We start from the raw sequence: 19,060 nt of genomic DNA, 5'->3' as shown, positions 1-19,060 counted from the left end.
CATACATGGCGCCCCACAGCGCCACTGTACACCGCCTCCGAGGCGCTATACAACCCAATTCCAGAATCTCGCGGAGGTTATAACCGGACCAAGGAGAAGGAATCAAGAAAATTGTCCGTTTTCAAACAGTCAAAAAGAAAAAAAAAATATAATTTCTTAACACACACACTCTCTCTCTCTCTCTATATATATATATATATATATAGAGAGAGAGAGAGAGAGAACCGCTAAAATGAAAACCACCTCCAGTTGTAAGAACTGTGAGAACCACTCCCAGCCAATTAGATTTTGCCACTTAAAAGGGTAGTTTGGTCATTTCCCTGTGGGATGTCATTTCTATACTTCTCTCCACATTTATTGTCTCAATTTTCTCTCTCCTCAAGTTTTTATATTTGTCAGATTGTCTTTTCTCTCTCCACACATTTGAAACCCCACCCCTCAATTTTGAAAACCCTTCTTGGTCTCTCTGCCGGCGACCACCACCCTCCTTCTCCGGCTCTCTCTTAAAGCTTTTGATTTCATCCTCCCCTTCCCCTTCCAAACACCCACAGCCGACACCCCCCACCCCCTCGTCGTTCTGATCGGCGACTAGTGGAGCAAGTTCTGTTCCGGCGAAGGTTTTGGTTCCGTCGACAACCCCCAGCAACAGCCACCCCTCACCTCCCTTCTTCATATGCACAACACACCCCCCTTTGATGACGTTCCTGATGGTGGGTACCAGAAAGAGAGGTGGGAGAGAGAGGCTGAACATAGAGATAGTCGGAGAGCCGACGTCGCCGGCGATGTCAACAACGACCAACGCCGTTCACGGGGCGGGGTTGTGGTGGCGGTGGGTTTTGACGGGGTACGGCGCTGAGGGTTTGCGCAAATGACGTGCCCTGTGTTTTGGTGGTGGTTTTGATGATTTGCAGGTGTGTTTGTTGTTGATTTTTGGTTCTGATCTTGTTTCCTTTTTTATGGTGATTTTTGGTTCTGATCTTTGTAGGGGGGGGGTGGTCGGTGGCGTGAATTTTTGCTGGTAACTGTTTTTGGTAACTGTTTTCGGTGACGTGATCTTGTTGGGGGTTTGATTCTGTTGAATATGGTGCTTTTTGAATCTGTTGAATCTATTTGAATCTGTTGAATGTGTTTTGAATGATGTTCATCAGGTGCATTTGAATGTTTGAATATGTGGGTTTTGATCCGTTTTGGATTTTGGGCGATGATGATGCAAAAAAAAAAAACCCGTATATTTTGATGACGAGGGCGCGGCAAGGATGGTGGAGGGTAGGTTTTTGAACCTGCAACCCTACTTTGCAGCCTCTGATTATCGGAAAATCTGAGCCATTTTTAAGATTCCACTTGTTTTTTTTTTTATTTTTGTTTGTTGGGTTTTTATATTTTTTTGAGGCGTCGATGATGATAACAATGTATCTGAGACACCTCCCGAGTTTGCGATTTCTGGGTGCGTTCGTTTTTGCGTAAAAAAATTTTTGTAAAAAAAAAATTAAACCGTAAACTTTTTAACGTAAACCGTAAACCTTTTAAACGTAAAACGAAAATCGTAAAAAGTTTTACGTAAAACGTAAAACGTAAAAAGTAAAAAGTTCTACGTAAAACGTAAAACGTAAAAAATAAAAAGTTTTAACGTAAAACGTAAAACATAAAAAGTTTTATGTAAAAGGTAAAACGTAAAATTTTTAACGTAAAACGTAAAAAGTTTAACGTAAAACTTAAACTGTAAAAAGTCTAAAAAGGTTAACGTAAAACGTAAAAAGAGTAAAAACAGCGCGTAAAACCGGGAATAAAAAAACGCACGTAAAAACCTAGTCGCAAAAACGGCGTGAAAAAACGGGGCGTAAAAAAACGGCGCGTAAAACGGGCCGTATAAACGGCGCGTAAAAACGGGACATAAAAACGGGACGCTAAAACGGCGCGTTAAAACGGGACGTAAAAATGGGGCGCAAAAACGGCTTTGTAAAAAACGTTACGTAAAAAACGGCGCGGCAAAAAACGGCGCCTAAAACCGGACCTAAAAAACGGCACTGAAAAACTACGGTCGCAAAAACGGCGTGAAAAAACGGACCGTAAAACGGGTCGTAAAAAAACGCGCGTAAAAACGGGTGGTAAAAAAACGCGCGTAATTTTTTTTATATAAAAAAATCTGATTTCAAAATATTTGTTTAATAAAGAAATCTGATTTAGAACAAAATAATTAATGTAATAGGAAAAGATTGTAATAAAAAACAATAAACTTAATAAGACAAAAAAAAACAAAATTACTTAAATACCCTTTTATATTAAAATATTAAAAACATAATGAGACAAAAAGAATTTAATATTACTTTTAATCTCATCCATCCATTTTTAAGATCTAATGGCCAGAATATATATATATATATATATATATATATATATATATATATATATATATATATATATATATATATATATATATATAGGGGACCGCTAAAATGAAAACCACCTCCAGTTGTAAGAACTGAGTGAACCACTTTCTAGCCATTAGATAAGATGATGAATGGATGATATTAAAAGTATTAAAAAATAATATTAAGTATTTTTTGTCTTATTATAACTTTAATATTTTAATTGAAAAGGGTATTTAAGTAAAATTACTTTTTTTGTCTTTTTATATATATTATATTTAATTGTCTTTTTGTCCTATTCATTAATTACTTTTAATTACTTTTATTTTTTAAACATATTTCTTTATTAAAAACATTTTTAAATTCAGATTTTTTTAAAAGATTTTTATACTTTTAACAATTTACGTTTTATGTTTTTCTGACGCACAGATTTTTTAACGCGCCGTTTTTTAACGCCGTTTTTCACGCGCCGTTTTACGCGTCGTTTTTCACGCGCCGTTTTTACGCGTCGTTTTTCACGCGCCGTTTTTACGCGTCGTTTTTAAAGGCGTCGTTTTTCTCAATCGGCGTTTTTTTAACGCGCCGTTTTTTAACGCCGTTTTTTACGCGCCGTTTTTTTAAGTCGTCGTTTTTCTCAGTCGGCGTTTTTTTAACGCGCGGTTTTTTACACGTTTTTTACGCGTCGTTTTTTCCACGTTTTTTAACGCGCCAAATTTTTTACACGCTTTTTACACGCCGTTTTAACGCCCCGTTTTTCCGAAGTTTTTTAATGCGCCGTTTTTTTGAAGTTTTTTAACGCGCGGTTTTTCCAAAGTTTTTTAACGCGCCGTTTTTTTACGCGTTTTTTACTCGTCGTTTTTTCAAGCGTCGTTTTTTCAAAACACGCCGTTTCTTCACGTTTTTTAATGCGTCGTTTTTTTACACGCCGTTTTAAACGCGTCGTTTTTTTCAATTTTTACGTTTTACGTAAAACTTTTTACGTTTTACGTAAAACTTTTTACATTTTACGTTAAAAATTTAAACTTTTTACGTCTTACGTAAAAGTTTTTACGTTTTACGTTAAAATTTTCACGTTTTACGTAAACTTTTTACGTTTTATGAAAAACTTTTTACGTTTTACATTTTACGTAAAACTTACGAAAAATTTACGTAACACTTTTTACGCTTCATGTTTTTACGTTTTACGATAAAAAGTTTACGGTTTACGTTAACAAGTTTACGGTTTAATTTTTTTTTACAAAAACGTTTTTTTACGTTAACGTTTTTTTAACATTTTACGCGCCAATTTTTTACGTTAACGTTATTTTACGTTTTACGCCCCGGTTTTTTTCGTTTTACGCATCGGTTTTTTACGTTTTACGCGTCGGTTTTTTACGTTTTACGCGTCGGTTTTTTACGTTTTACGCGTCGTTTTTTTACGTTTTACGCCGGGCTTTTTCACGCGTCGTTTTTTTACGTTTTACGCCGGGCTTTTTCACGCGTCGTTTTTTCAACGCGCCGTTTTTCCGTATTACGTTAAAAATTTTACATTTTACGTTTTACGCTCGATTTTTTCAAGCGGCGTTTTTTTACGTTAAACTTTTTACGTTTTACGTTAAACTTTTTATGTTTTCCGATTTACGTTGAATTTTTACGTTTTACGTTTTTGCACTGACTTTTTTACGATTTAGTAAAAAAAATTTACGTGTTACCTAAAACTTTTTACTTTTTACGTTAAAAAGTTTACGGTTTACGTCAAAAAGTTTACGTAACAAAATTTTTTTTTACGCAAAACCGAACGCACACAGAAATCGCAAACTCGGGAGGTGTCTCAGATATATTGTTATCATCATCGACTAGGGGGGAAAAACTAACATAAAAACAAAGTGTATATCGAAAAAACGGGGTTTGGCTCAGATTTTCCGATAATCAGAGGCTGTAAAGTGGGGTTGCACTTTCAAAAATCTACCCTCCACCATCCTTGCCGCGCCATCGTCATCAAAATATGTGTTTTTTTTTTTTTTTTGCATCATCACTGCCAATATAATCAAACAACACCCATTTCAAATAGAATACCCAAAATCAAACACCCATTTCATATAGAATAGCCAAATCAAAGGAAAACCCAACAAACATAATCAAACAAACATGCTGTAGAATACCCAAATCAAAGGAAAACCCAGCAAACATAATCAAACAATCATGCCTCTCTAATATAAACATCCAACACCCAATTCATATAGAATACCCAAATCAAAGGAAAACCCAGCAAACATAATCAAACGAACATGTTGTACAGACCCATCAGGCTGGATGAGTCCCAAAAATCAAAACTCATTCAAAAACAAAATGTGAGATTGCAAATAATAACATAAACAAGATCGAACCTTTGGACCCCCACCAACCATCTGCACCAGCACCAAGTCCCGAACACCCCACCGCCATCACCGTCTTCCGCCACCGACCACCACCTCCAACCAACATCTCCCCACCGCCGTTCTCTTTCTCTCACCTCGGTGAGAGAGAGATGAGAGAGAGAGAGAGAGCCTATTAGAGAGAGAAATACCCTTCAAATGCATCCCACCGTCAGCATCCCACCACCGCCGCCGTCCTCTTTCTCTTCAATGAATCATTGAATCCTGGTCTTTATTGTATCAAAACCATCAACGGATCCTGATCTTTTCTCTTCACTGAATATGGGATAAAGAAAGGGGGCGGCGAATGGGGGCGGCGGTGATGGTTTTCTCCGGTGATTAGGTTTTGAAGGAGGGGGGTTTCATCGCCGCCACCGACCAACCACCGCCGACCACCACCCAGCCGTCGAACCGCCGCCACCACCACAACATCAAAACTGGAACTCACTACCCCCAAATCGGAGCTTGGAACTGTTCCCCCATCTCGTTTCAGTCCCCCATCTCGGTGAACAGTGGCCGGGGTTTTGTGGCAGTTGGGTGGTGGTGATTACTGTTGAGACGGAAGGGGGGGATGTTTTGGCTGGTGGTTGCTGGAAACAGGGTGGTTGCCGGTCTTCATCTTCATCCCAGATGAAGAACACAAAGAGAGAAATGGTTTTTTCCAAATGTTTCAATTGAAGAGAAGAGAGATGGTGGATTAATATACGGTTTAATTGAGGAGAGAGATGACATGTGAGATGTGAAAAGAAAGTCAGACTTTAAATGAGGAGAGAGAGAGAGATAAGACATTTGTAGTAAATGACTAATATACCCTTTGAGGTGCTAAAATCTGATTGGTGGAGAGTGGTTCTCGCGGTTCTTACAACTGGAGGTGGTTTTCATTTTAGCGGCTCCCTATATATATATATATATATATATATATATATATATATATATATATATATATATATATATATATAGGGTGTGGTTCGGCTACAAAGTCCATTTTTCCTACAAAGTGTACAAAGTCATAAAACACCACGATTTCAGCCATAAAACACACTTAAAACCCACAAATAACAGAGTGAAGATCACTAAAACACAGTATCCAAACACTAACACTCCATAAAAACTTCAAACTCACCATCGTAAAACTATGAATATAAAACACAACATGATAATCAACATAAAACACATTAATGTTAGTTATTCGAAAATCAAAGGCTTATCATCCAAAACACAACACAAAACCCTTCAAATATGGCGTTTTAGTAATCTCCACTTTGTTATTTGTGGGTTTTGAGTATGTTTTATGGCTGAAATTGTGGTGTTTTATGACTTTGTACACTTTTTAGGAAAAATGGACTTTGTAGCTAACTCCCACCCTATATATATATATATATATAATATATATATATAGGGGATCGCTAAAATGAAAACCACCTCCAGTTGTAAGAACCGCGAGAAACCACTTTCTAGCCTTTAGATCAATAGGATGGATGGATGGATGAGATTAAAAGTAACAAAAATTAATATTAAATATATTTTGTCTTTATGTCTTTAATATTTTAATTCAAAAGGTTAGTTTAGTAAAATAACTTTTTTTTGTCTTTTTGTCTTTATTATTTTTTAATTACTTTTTGTTTTATTATATTACTTTTTAGTTTTATTATATTACTTTTTATTTTTTAAAAAGATTTTTTTATTAAAAGCATTTTTTAAATTCAGATTTTTTTAACAAAAGCGAATTTTATTTGCGCGTCGGTTTTTGGCGTCCCGTTTTACCGAGGCGTTTTTTACGTCCCGTTTTTTTACGCGGCGTTTTTATGCACCCATTCACGCCCCTTGTTTTTTACGCGCCGTTTTTTTAAGCGTCGTTTTTTACACATTTTTTTAACGCGCCATTTTTACACGCCGTATTTTACATGTTTTTCTACGCGTCATTTTAACGCGCCGTTTTTTTCACGTTTTTTAACGCGCCGTTTTTTACACTTTTTTACGTTTTACGTTAAACTTTTTACGTTTTAAGTTTTATGTTAAACTTTTTACGTAAAAATTTTTACGTTTTACGTTAAAATTTTTACGTTTTACGTTTTACGTTAAACTTTTTACGTTTTACGTTAAAATTTTTACGTTTTACGTTAAAAAGTTTACAGTTTACGTTTTACATTTTACGTTTTACGTTAAAAAGTTTGCGTTTTACGTTAAAAAGTTTACGTTTTACGTTAAAAAATTTACGTTTTACGTTTTACGTTAAAAAGTTTACATTTTACGTTTTACGTTTTACGCTTTACGTTAAAAAGTTTACGTTTTACATTTAAAAATTTAAGTTTTACGTTTTACGTTACAAAAAAATGGGCAGAGTTTCCTCTGTTTTTGGTCGCCCCGACAACACATGTTGTCGTTATAATTTTCAAAATTCAATAATCAATCACAAAATCAATTTTTTGTTAACTATATCAAAACGTAACAATACTTTGATCGAATCGGTTCGAGCTCGTTTTCACGAAAATAAATAGACCTATAAAATTAACGAAATAAATCGCGCCGTAAAATCTTTACCAATCTTCGCGTCGAGACGTTGACTGAGTTGACCGAGTTGAGTCGCTGAGTCGACCGAGCCCGAAATTGAAGCTGACCGAGTTCAAAAACTGACCCGAATCCCGAGACCTGAACCGAACCCGTTGACCACAATTAACCGAGCCGCTGACCAAGGTTGACTTTGTTGACCTGAACCCATAATCAATCTAACCCGACTCGTTGAATGATAACCGAACCCCATAAAACCCTTGAAACCCTAGAAATCACCTAAAAGCAATAATCTTCAAACAACCGATCTTCAACCCCACCACCGATCTTCAAACAGCCGCACCACCGATCTTCAAATAGCCGCACCACCGATCTTCAAACAGCCGATCTTCAACCCCACCACCGATCTTCAAACAGCTGTTCCTACCTGCAACCTCGTCGGCCACCTACCTGCAACCCCACCACCGACTCGTTGAACGATAACCACACCTTGAACGATAACCACACCTTGAAACCCGTCGGCCACCTACCTGCAACCCCACCACCGATCTTCGAACAGCCGCTCCTCCTCCCCCTCGATCGCCGTCGTCCACCTACCTCTGCCGTCTCTCTCTGTTGTCATACTCTCTCTGTCTCTTTGTCTGTCCTCGCCGAACTGCTCGACCACCACTGTGCCGCCGCCACTGCTTCGACGTCACCCACCGGCCACCACAGAGGAACTGGTTGGATGCCATGAAATCTTCTTCCCCAAGGAATCTGGTTTTTGAAGAGATGAGAGAGAGATGAATTTTTGAAGCTCTATGAATTTGTGAATTTTTTTGTTAAAGCTCTGTGAATATTAAAGAGAGAGGAAAGAAGGTCTTTTTCTGTATTTTGAAGAGAGAGGAGAGGACTTTAATTAATTGAAGTGATAGAGAGAGAGAGTTGGAAGGCTAGATTAGACATTTGGGGTAAATGACCAAAATACTCCATATTCTGATATTCTGATTGGTAGAGAGGGGTTCTCGCGGTTCTTACAACTGGAGGTGGTTCTTATTTTAGCGGCTCCATATATATATATATATATATATATATATATATAGGTTAATGCTAGACAAAAAACCCTAAAAATTTTAAGAAACTCTGGAAACTCAAAGCTCCTGACTTTTTTTTTTTTGAAAAAAATAACACATGTAATATACATGTTTTTAAGAGTTTTGGGCCAAAAAAACAAAAAATCGCCGAGTACGTTTTTTTTTTTAAATAAACAAGTTCCAGCAACTTCAGTGACTAGCATGTGTTAGACAAAAAATGCTAAAAGTTGCTGAAATTTGTTTTTTTTTTAAAAAAAAAACCTTCGGCGCTTTTTTGATTTTTTTGGCCCAAAACTCTTAAAAACATGTATATTACATGTGTTATTTTTTTCAAAAAAAAAAAGTCGGGAGCTTTGAGTTTCTCGGGTTTCTTAAATTTTTAGGGTTTTCTATATAGCCCAACTCTATATATATATATATATATATATATATATATATATATATATATATATATATATATATATATATATATAGAGAGAGAGAGAGGCCGGTTAACGTACAATACTTCTTATCCTACATTATGTACGCGATGCCCTCAGCCGTACGATCTCCAATCGATCAAACGCGAGCGAAACTAATTTAAATGATTAAATTAATCATTTTAATATATCTAAATCATACCAGGAAGGTTAAACGTCATTGCGAGGTCATAAATCTCTGTAATCGATGATAGTTCAAAATCAAACCCTAAATCAAATTCAAAAACCTGAAAATCTTCTTCCCCAACCTCCCTTCGTTCCTTTTAGTGCGATATCGATAATAAGAACTACTAATTTGGGAGTTGTAAGGGTCAAACGGAAGAAGACTGACAACGATCGACCAACAATCGAAGAAGATGAACAGTAACACACACACAGATTTTTCACATGCGATATTCAATTTTCCACATGCGATTCTACACACCCCATGCCATTTTTCACATTACCCCATGCTAGCCATTTTTCCACATGCGATATTTAATTTTCCACATGCGATTCTACACACCCCATGCCATTTTTCACATTACCCCATGCCATTTTTTCACATGCGATATTCAATTTTCCACATGCGATTCTACACACCCCATGCTATTTTTCACATTACCCCATGCCATTTTTTCACAAGCGATATTCAATCTTCCACATGCGATTCTACACACCCCATGCCATTTTTCACATTACCCCATGCCATTTTTTCACATGCGATATTCAAATCTTCCACATGCGATTTTGTCGATCTACACACCATGCCATTTTTCACACTACCCCATGCTAACCATTTTTTCACATGCGATATGTATTGAATTCGCACCAGATTTGCACCTGATCGAACGGCTGGGATGATCGCGTACGTATCGTACGATAAGCGCATTTGTATTTTACTCTTTACCTATATATATATATATATATATATATATATATATATATATATAGGGGAGAGTTTAAATGAGAACACCCATCTTTTGTGAGAACTATGAGAACAAATCTTAGCCACTCATATATTTCCCTTGTGTTTAATTAAAAGGGTAAATTCGTAAAATTCTTTAAGAATCATTCCAGGAATAACCTTGCCTGATGTCTTCATTTCCAACAACGCACCAACAACAATTCTTTAGCCATCTACCACCATGGAACGCACAGGGTCTTCAGAGGAGCTGATCGATCTTTGGTTTTTGTCGACCAGTCCTTGAATCGTTTAGGCCAGGTATCAATCTGATACGATCTCTTATTTTTGTCGTTCGATTCTGTTCTGAAGTTTTTGTTTTAATCGCTTGATTTTCGCCTGTTTTCTGCAATTAGCATTGTGTATTTGTCTTCTGACTCTTGAATTTGACCTAATTGTTGTTTTGTTGTCTCAATTTTAGGTGATAATTGGTTGATAGTGGATTTTGATATTAGGTGGTTCTGTAGTGATAACCAATTTTGGTTCATACTCACCATTAAATCAATATCAAGTACAAGATTGTAGATTTATTGATTTAGGTGGCTATGTGATGTACTTTTATGACACATATTGAAATCTTAACAATTGGCACTTATTTGTTAATTAGATGATGAACAGATGAAGAAATGATGAGTATCTTTAAATAGGTTGTTCATGAACCTTGAAATTACTGGGCCTTTTTTTTTAATCATTTTGGATTGATTCTTTTATCTTTCCATTAAATGTCTTGAGTTTGTTGAATTTAGGGATAAAATATGGACATGGAAATGAATTATTGTATCAATTCTCATTGCACATAACCTATTTGTTAAAATGCCAAAGTGAGTTTTTTGTATAAATTTAATATCCTATTAGCTAAAGTAACACTCATCTTTAAAATATAAATTCTAACAATAAAAATGGAACTATTCTTTCTAAACCATAAGCCATAACTTTTAGATTAACATGTAAATTAATAATTACTAGTTTAACAAACATTTAAGAACAACATTAGAGTTCCTTCGATTACATAGATTCATTAACAGCTAATAATAACAAAAGTTGCGGAATGAGATCTTGGATGTGTTCGGTTTGGAAGCATTGACTTGACCCTCGTCCATGAGCTTGCATTACCTAAAAACTGAAATTTTTAACAAACATTAGTATTAGAGTCCTTAAAAACTAGCATAATCGAAACTACACTCAAAAGAACGGATTCGATTAACTAAATATACAAAATTCAACAAAAATATTGGGCGCTACAGTAGCTTACGGTAGCCACCGTAAGCTACGGTAGCCACTGGGCATTTAGTGGCTGCCGTAAGGCAGTATAAAACCAGCGTAACAATTTCAATCGCTACCGTAAGTTACGGTACCTACCGCCATAACTTACGGTAGCTGCTGCAAGTCCTTCATGTCTTGCTGTTTTGACCGTTTGTTCCAGTTTCGCACCTTTAAAACGTCAAAACACAATACGGAACATCCTAAAATTTCTAGAGGAGCTTACGACTTCTTATTTCGATCCATTAACCTGTCCATAGCACGATTTGTAGCAATTATGCTTCATAGGACACAAGACCGTTTTATATATATTTATTCTACATACTAACCATTTTACCTTTCAATTCATCTTACCCGAGACCATACGGACGGGATATTATTTAGTACTATGATAACCCATTTCCGGGTTCCTTTCCTTTCTTATTTCACGTTCCCCATTACCGGGTTTACGCTTTTAATTATTCGACCCGTTATTGATCTAAGTGCATAGACTTAAACCACTTTAAGAAATGTGACTTGGGATGCATCCATCCCCTTTTTCCCACTTCCGGGTTTATTATTTTCAACACTCACGCTCCCATTACCGGTTGCGTGTTTAATAATTCACTACCCGTCACCCGGGCTTAAAGTCTACGGATAAGGTACTTCTGTTACCCGGTTTGTACCTACCGTTGCTAACCCATTTAGTTTGCCATTATGAATTCCATCATTCAAGCAAACTAACCATTCAAATCTCATGTTCTAATGTACCAACTATTTACAATAACAAAAGCTAAATAACAATATTAACGAAGCGTTTAGCCACGTACCTTATGACTTTTCCTTCAACCTTGTATTTGCCCCAGCTTGACTCCCCGAAGCTTCACCCGAGTTGCCTATAACGTGCAACCCAATCTTTAATATTCCTTTTTCTCAAAATTAGAATATGCACATTTATCCATCTTTTATTCGCAAATTCACATCAACATCATTTGGTGAATTGTTTCTAAAACTTCATATTTCATTCAAGCGTTTCGTCAAACACTTTATGTGCATATTTTATAATTAGCCATTTCCTTCAAGTTATTGAAGTTTCTAGCCAACAAAACTCCTATTTAACAAGTAGACATATCTATATTCCCCATTTCCATTAAATTTCGGATTATTATGATTTCAAACATCATCATAAACTTCCTAATTTCATGAGTTCGGATTTTACACATCGAAACCCATTTGTTCATACTTGTGCATTCAACTAAATGCCTAACCATGGCACTTGTTCAACTAGTGTTTATCAAACCTATTTAGAATCATGTAGATTTTACTATTTTTATCATAATTTCAACATAATTTTACCCTAATTGAGCATCATAGATTTCACCAAAAACTCAATACATAAACATACATCAACTTCTCAACATACCTTATGAAGAGTTATAGACTCTAATTCGGCTACATGCATTCAGGATCGTTTGATTTGAGGGCTGAATTTGATGGAATAGTTCAAGAACTAGGGTTTGGTCCCTGTTTCTTTCCTCTGGTCGCTCACACCCACACGCACGTATGTGTGTGTGTGGTTTTGATTTATTTTGTTTTTAATAATATCAATTTTCCATTTTACTAATTCAGCCCCTCAAGTTCTCTTTGTTAGTCTTTTGGAGAACAAATTAATACCCTTTCGTTTATATTTAAATGTATGGTATTTTAACTATTAATTATCTTTGGGGTGTTACAAGTCCACCCTCCTTAAAGAGGGTTTCGTCCCCGAAACCACCGCATGCACATAAAATCATAAACATGTATACGTACTGAAAAGTGAAGGGTAGAGTCAGTCACCTCATTCCCTATTCAGACTCCCAAGTGGTGTCTGGTCCTTTTTTTTGGTGCTCCCATTTGACCTTTACTTGGTCAACTTCTTTGTTTCCTCAAACCCTTAACCTTATGGTCGAGGATTGCAATAGGATTTGCTATATAATTGAGTTTGTTATCAATTTCTATATCACCGAGAGAAACATAAGCTGTATCATCTACTAAACACTTTCGTGGATGTGAAACGTAGAGCGTATTATGTATTCCGCTCAACTCTTCTGGTATGCCTTACCCACTCGATCTAGGATTTTATAAGGCCCTTTGAATAGTGGGCTTAACCTTCCTTGTTTTCTAAACCGGATAATTCCCTTCTACCGGGACACCTTAAGCATGACCTTATCACCAATCTGGAATTCAATAGGTCTTCGTCTCTTATCCGCATATGATTTCTGTCGATCTTGAGCTGCCTTCAATTGGGCTCGGATCATGTCGATTTTTTTTCTCGTTCGTAACTCGAAACACATCTTTATGAGCAAGCTCTCGCGGGCCTACCTCTTCCAGCATATCAGTGTTCGACATTTTCTAGCGTAAAGCATTTCATATGAGGCTCTATCAATACTTAAATGGTAGCTGTTGTTATATGAAAATTCGACTAAAGGCAGATACGCATCCCAACTACCGCCGAAATCTATTATGCATGCTCGAAGCATATCCTCTACGTCTGAATCATTTGCTCACTTTGCCCGTCGGTTTGCGGGTGATATGCGGTACTAATCAACAGCTTGGTACCCATTTGTTTCTGATAATGGTACCAGAAGTTTGAGGTAAACCGAGTATCTCTATCGGACACGATAGTTACCGACACCCCATGGCGCGCTACGATCTCATTTACGTATACCTCCGACATCTTCTCAGAGGTGTAGGTTTCTTGCTTAGGGATTAAATGAGCGCTATTGGTTAATCTATCTACAACTACCCAAATGGCATCAAATCCCCAAGCCGTATTTGGCAGCTTTGTTAGCAAGTCCATAATAATATGTTCCCATTTCCAAACTGGAATGTCTAATGGTTGGAGTTTGCCATAAGGCTTTTGATGTTCCGCCTTGACCTATAAACAAGTCACGCACTTCTCCACGTACTTAACCACATCTCTTTCATTCCCGGCCACGAGTAGTTTTGCTTCAAATCTCTATACATTTTGGTCGTTCCAGGAGGAATCAACTAGCGAGACTTACGAGCCTCGTCAGTTAAAAGATCCTTAACACTACGTGTGTTTGGGGCCTGAATCTTGCCCAACCGGTATTTCATCTTATTACTTCCCTTAATGCTCCGATTTGGGCTTCTCGAATTCGTTCGAGCAAGCCTGAAATTACTACCATTTGCATGGGCCGTACCCGAATGGGAGTGTATTCTTCCTTTCGACTAAGCGCATCCATCACTACGTTAGTCTTTCTAGGGTGATAGTGGACTTCGCAGTCATAATCCTTCACAACCTCCAACCGGCGCCTCTGTCTCATATTTAACTCCTTCTGATCGAAGAAGTATTTTAAACTTTTATGGTTGGTGGAAATAATACATTTCACGCCATACAAGTAATGCCTCTTGATCTTTAAGGCGAACACTACCGCTGCTAGCTCAAGATCATGAGTCGAGTATTTTGTCTCGTGCGGTTTCAATTGTCTTGAGGCATACACTATTACCTTTCTTCTTTGCATAAGCACGCACCCAAGACCTAAGTGCGATGCATCTGAATATGCTATCATGTCATCCATGTCATCCGGTAAAGTTAATTCCGTGCAAAGGTTAACTTTTCCTTTAATGTTTGAAATGCACTTTTCCTGATCATCTTCCCAGACGAACTTCTCGTTCTCGTGGGTTAACTTGGTCAAGGGCGATGTAGTCTTGGAGAAATCTTGAAAGAATGTCCTACACTATCCTGCTAACCCCATGAAACTTCTAATTTCGGATGAATTCTTTGGAGGGTTCCATTGACACAACTTCCACCTTAGATAGATTTACCAATATCCCCTCAGCACTTGTAACATGGCCTAAGAATTTGCACCTCTTGTAATTAGAAGGCGCACTTTGAAAGTTTCGCGTAAAGCCCTTTACGCCTAAGCGTTTCAAGTACTTCACGCGATAACACTCATGGTCCGTTTCGCTCCTTGAATACACGAGGATATCGTCGAGAATTACCATCATTGATTTATCTAGTATCGGTTTGCGGACAAGGTTTCAATTGTTAATCCGAAAGGCATTATTAAGAATTTATGATGTCCATGACGCGTTTGAAATGCCATTATCGATATATATCCTTCTTTATGAGTAATACCAGTGCTCCCCATGGAGGAACACTTGGCTATAATGACCCTTTGTCGAAAAGGTCTTGCAATCTGACAACAATTTCTTATAGTTCCGCTAACGTTAATCAATACGGAGCTTCGGCCACCGTCTTCGTTCCCGGAACTAATTCAATGCCAAGTTCCACCTCGCGTCCGGGTGGTATTCTCGTTAGATGTTTCTGGAAAACATCTTCAACTCACGTACAATGGTTACGTCTTAAATTTCTAGATTCTTAGTCAAATCGTGTATGTAAGTCGGTTCCGCCTACATCCATGCTAAATAAGCTTATAAGTTCCAATAAACAAGCAGATTAGGGGACTACAACTTTTCTCCCTATAATAATAACAGGTTTCCGCTCGGAAACATTAATTTTATTTTCTTATCATTACATATTAATTTTTTTTTGTGTGATATCGAATTAGTCTATATATACCGATTACCACTCGGTTTTCTCCCATAATCATGGGAATTAGGTCGACGAAGAAATCTTCATCATTAATTCTCACTCAATTTATAGCTTCAGCACATATGGTAACCAACAAAACTTTTTATTATTACCTATTTCTACTTCTTAAAGCATAGGTAATTTTTGTTAATGTGAATTTAGGGTGTTAAATAAATCGATGTCAGACAGAAGATTTATTTGCACCGAAGCAATTAAATTCGTGTTGAAATTAAATTTACAAGAATATACCTGAGACAACATCAGGTTCATCTTTAGCCTCGGTGGCTATCATGTGGAACGACCCTGCCCTCGATTTTTGGGCATCAGATCTTGTATCAGTTGTTCCTTTGGTTCCAAGCCGCTCTGGACATTTAGACTTCTTATGTCCCGGCTTATAGCATTTTCCCTTGTGAATTTTTCCACATGTTATACACTTATGTAATCTTCTTTTTGTAATTCCTTTCTTGGGAGCTTTGTTAGATTTTAATTTCCTTACGGGATTTGGATTCACATCCAACACCTTCCTTTCTTCTATTTCTTGTAAGATACTATCTTTCAGTTCAGTCATCATATCGTCCACTGCCGGCACGATTTTGGTTTGTAATCCATCGATAAACTGCGATAGACTGTTTTCTAAAGCCTTTCCGACTTCCTCAGAAATCTTAGTTTTCAACTCGTCGGTCATAAGGGATACAATATTGTCACTAGCACCTCCCGACATCTCTTACTGAAATGTTGAAGGTAAATTGATAAATAATTCATTCAATCATTCTCACATTTTTACATGAGAATTTATACTCACTATTCGGCCAAGTATGCAACTTTGCTTTAACTGTTTATGTTAAGTGTACTTCCCGGGTTAGATTATATTATTATACTCCTCCTATACACTTTAAATAACTATTCTTTCTAATCTTTTAATTTAAAATTTGCTTTGAATAAATTCTTACCGGATGTTGATCAAGCCTTGAACCGAACACATTTGTCTTTAACCTTAGCTCTGATTACCAACTTGTAACACTCATCTTTAAAATATAAATTCTAACAATAAAAATGGAACTATTCTTTCTAAACCATAAGCCATAACTTTTACACTAACATGTAAATTAATAATTACTAGTTTAACAAACATTTAAGAACAACATTAGAGTTCCTTCGATTACATAGATTCATTAACAACTAATAATAACAAAAGTTGCGGAATGAGATCTTGGATGTGTTCGGTTCGGAAGCATTGACTTGACCTTCATCCATGAGCTTGCATTACCTAAAAACTGAAAATTTTAACCAACATTAGTATTAGAGTCCTTAAAAACTAGCATAATCGAAACTACGCTCAAAAGAACGGATTCGATTAACTAAATATACAAAATTCAACAAAAATACTGGGCGCTACCGTAGCTTACGGTAGCCACCGTAAGCTACGGTAGCCACTGGGCATTTAGTGGCTGCCGTAAGGCAGTATAAAACCAGCGTAACAATTTCAGTCGCTACCGTAAGTTACGGTAGCTACCGTAACTTACGGTAGCTACTGCCGTAACTTACGGTAGCTGCTGCAAATCCTTCATGTCTTGCTGTTTTGACCTGTTTGTTCCAGTTTCACACCTTTAAAACGTCAAAACACAATAAGGAACATCCTAAAATTTCTAGAGGAGCTTACGACTTCTTATTTCAATCCATTAACCTGTCCATAGCACGATTTGTAGCAATTATGCTTCATAGGACACAAGACCGTTTTATATATATTTATTCTACATACTAACCATTTTACCTTTCAATTCATCTTACCCGAGACCATACGGACGGGATATTATTTAGTACTATGATAACCCATTTCCGGGTTCCTTTCCTTTCTTATTTCACATTCCCCATTACCGGGTTTACGCTTTTAATTATTCGACCCGTTATTGATCTAAGTGCATAGACTTAAACCACTTTAAGAAATGTGACTTGGGATGCATCCATCCCCTTTTTCCCACTTCCGGGTTTATTATTTTCAACACTCACGCTCCCATTACCGGTTGCGTGTTTAATAATTCACTACCCGTCACCCGGGCTTAAAGTCTACGGATAAGGTACTTCTGTTACCCGGTTTGTACCTACCGTTGCTAAACCATTTAGTTTGCCATTATGAATTCCATCATTCAAGCAAACTAACCATTCAAATCTCATGTTCTAATGTACCAACTATTTACAATAACAAAAGCTAAATAACAATATTAACGAAGCGTTTAGCCACGTACCTTATGGCTTTTCCTTCAACCTTTTATTTGCCCCAGCTTGACTCCCCGAAGCTTCACCCGAGTTGCCTATAACATGCAACCCAATCGTTAATATTCCTTTTTCTCAAAATCACAATATGCACATTTATCCATCTTTTATTGGCAAATTCACATCAACATCATTTGGTGAATTATTTTTAAAACTTCATATTTCATTCACGCGTTTCGTCAAACACTTTATGTGCATATTTTATAATTAGCCATTTCCTTCAAGTTATTGAAGTTTCTAGCCAACAAAACTCCTATTTAACAAGTAGACATATTTATATTCCCCCTTTTCCATTAAATTTCGGATTATTATGATTTCAAACATCATCATAAACTTCCTAATTTCATGAGTTCAGATTTTACACGTCAAAACCCATTTGTTCATACTTGTGCATTCAACTAAATGCCTAACCATGGCACTTGTTCAACTAGTGTTTATCAAACCTGTTTAGAATCATGTAGATTTTACTATTCTTATCATAATTTCAACATAATTTTACCCTAATTGAGCATCATAGATTTCACCAAAAACTCAATACAAAAACATACATCAAATTTTCAACATACCTTATGAAGAGATGATGTTATAGAGGGCTGAATTCGGCTACATGCATTCAGGATCGTTTGATTTGAGGGCTGAATTTGATGAAATAGTTCAAGAACTAGGGTTTGGTCCCTGTTTCTTTCCTCTGGTCGCTCACACCCACACACACGTATGTGTGTGTGGTTTTGATTTATTTTGTTTTTAATAATATCAAGTTTCCATTTTACTAATTCAGCCCCTCAAGTTCTCTTTGTTAGTCTTTTGTAGAACAAATTAATACCCTTTCATTTATATTTAAATTTATGGTATTTTAACTATTAATTATTTTTGGGGTGTTACAGTTTATGTAAGTAATAGTTGCATCATATGGTGTTATTTTAACTAAAGTTCATTCATTTTTAAGTCATAGGTCTTACACATGTGTAAATTTGTTCATTGTCACGGGCTGGTCGCGAAAACGATATCAGTACAGGTGGGGCTTGAAAAAGGATCACCGGTGAATGAGAGTTATGATTGTTAATTGTGTGTTCAAGGATATTATATGAAAACTTAAAACTGAATCATCTAAACGGGATAAATGTTCTTCGGCCAATTTGCTTCAAAAAATAATCATTATATTTGTGTTACTAGGGTTATAAAAATCGACGT

The sequence above is a fragment of the Helianthus annuus genome, chromosome 2, assembly GCF_002127325.2.
Source record: "Helianthus annuus cultivar XRQ/B chromosome 2, HanXRQr2.0-SUNRISE, whole genome shotgun sequence".
NCBI lineage: Eukaryota > Viridiplantae > Streptophyta > Magnoliopsida > Asterales > Asteraceae > Helianthus > Helianthus annuus.
This window is presented reverse-complemented; position numbering follows the sequence as displayed.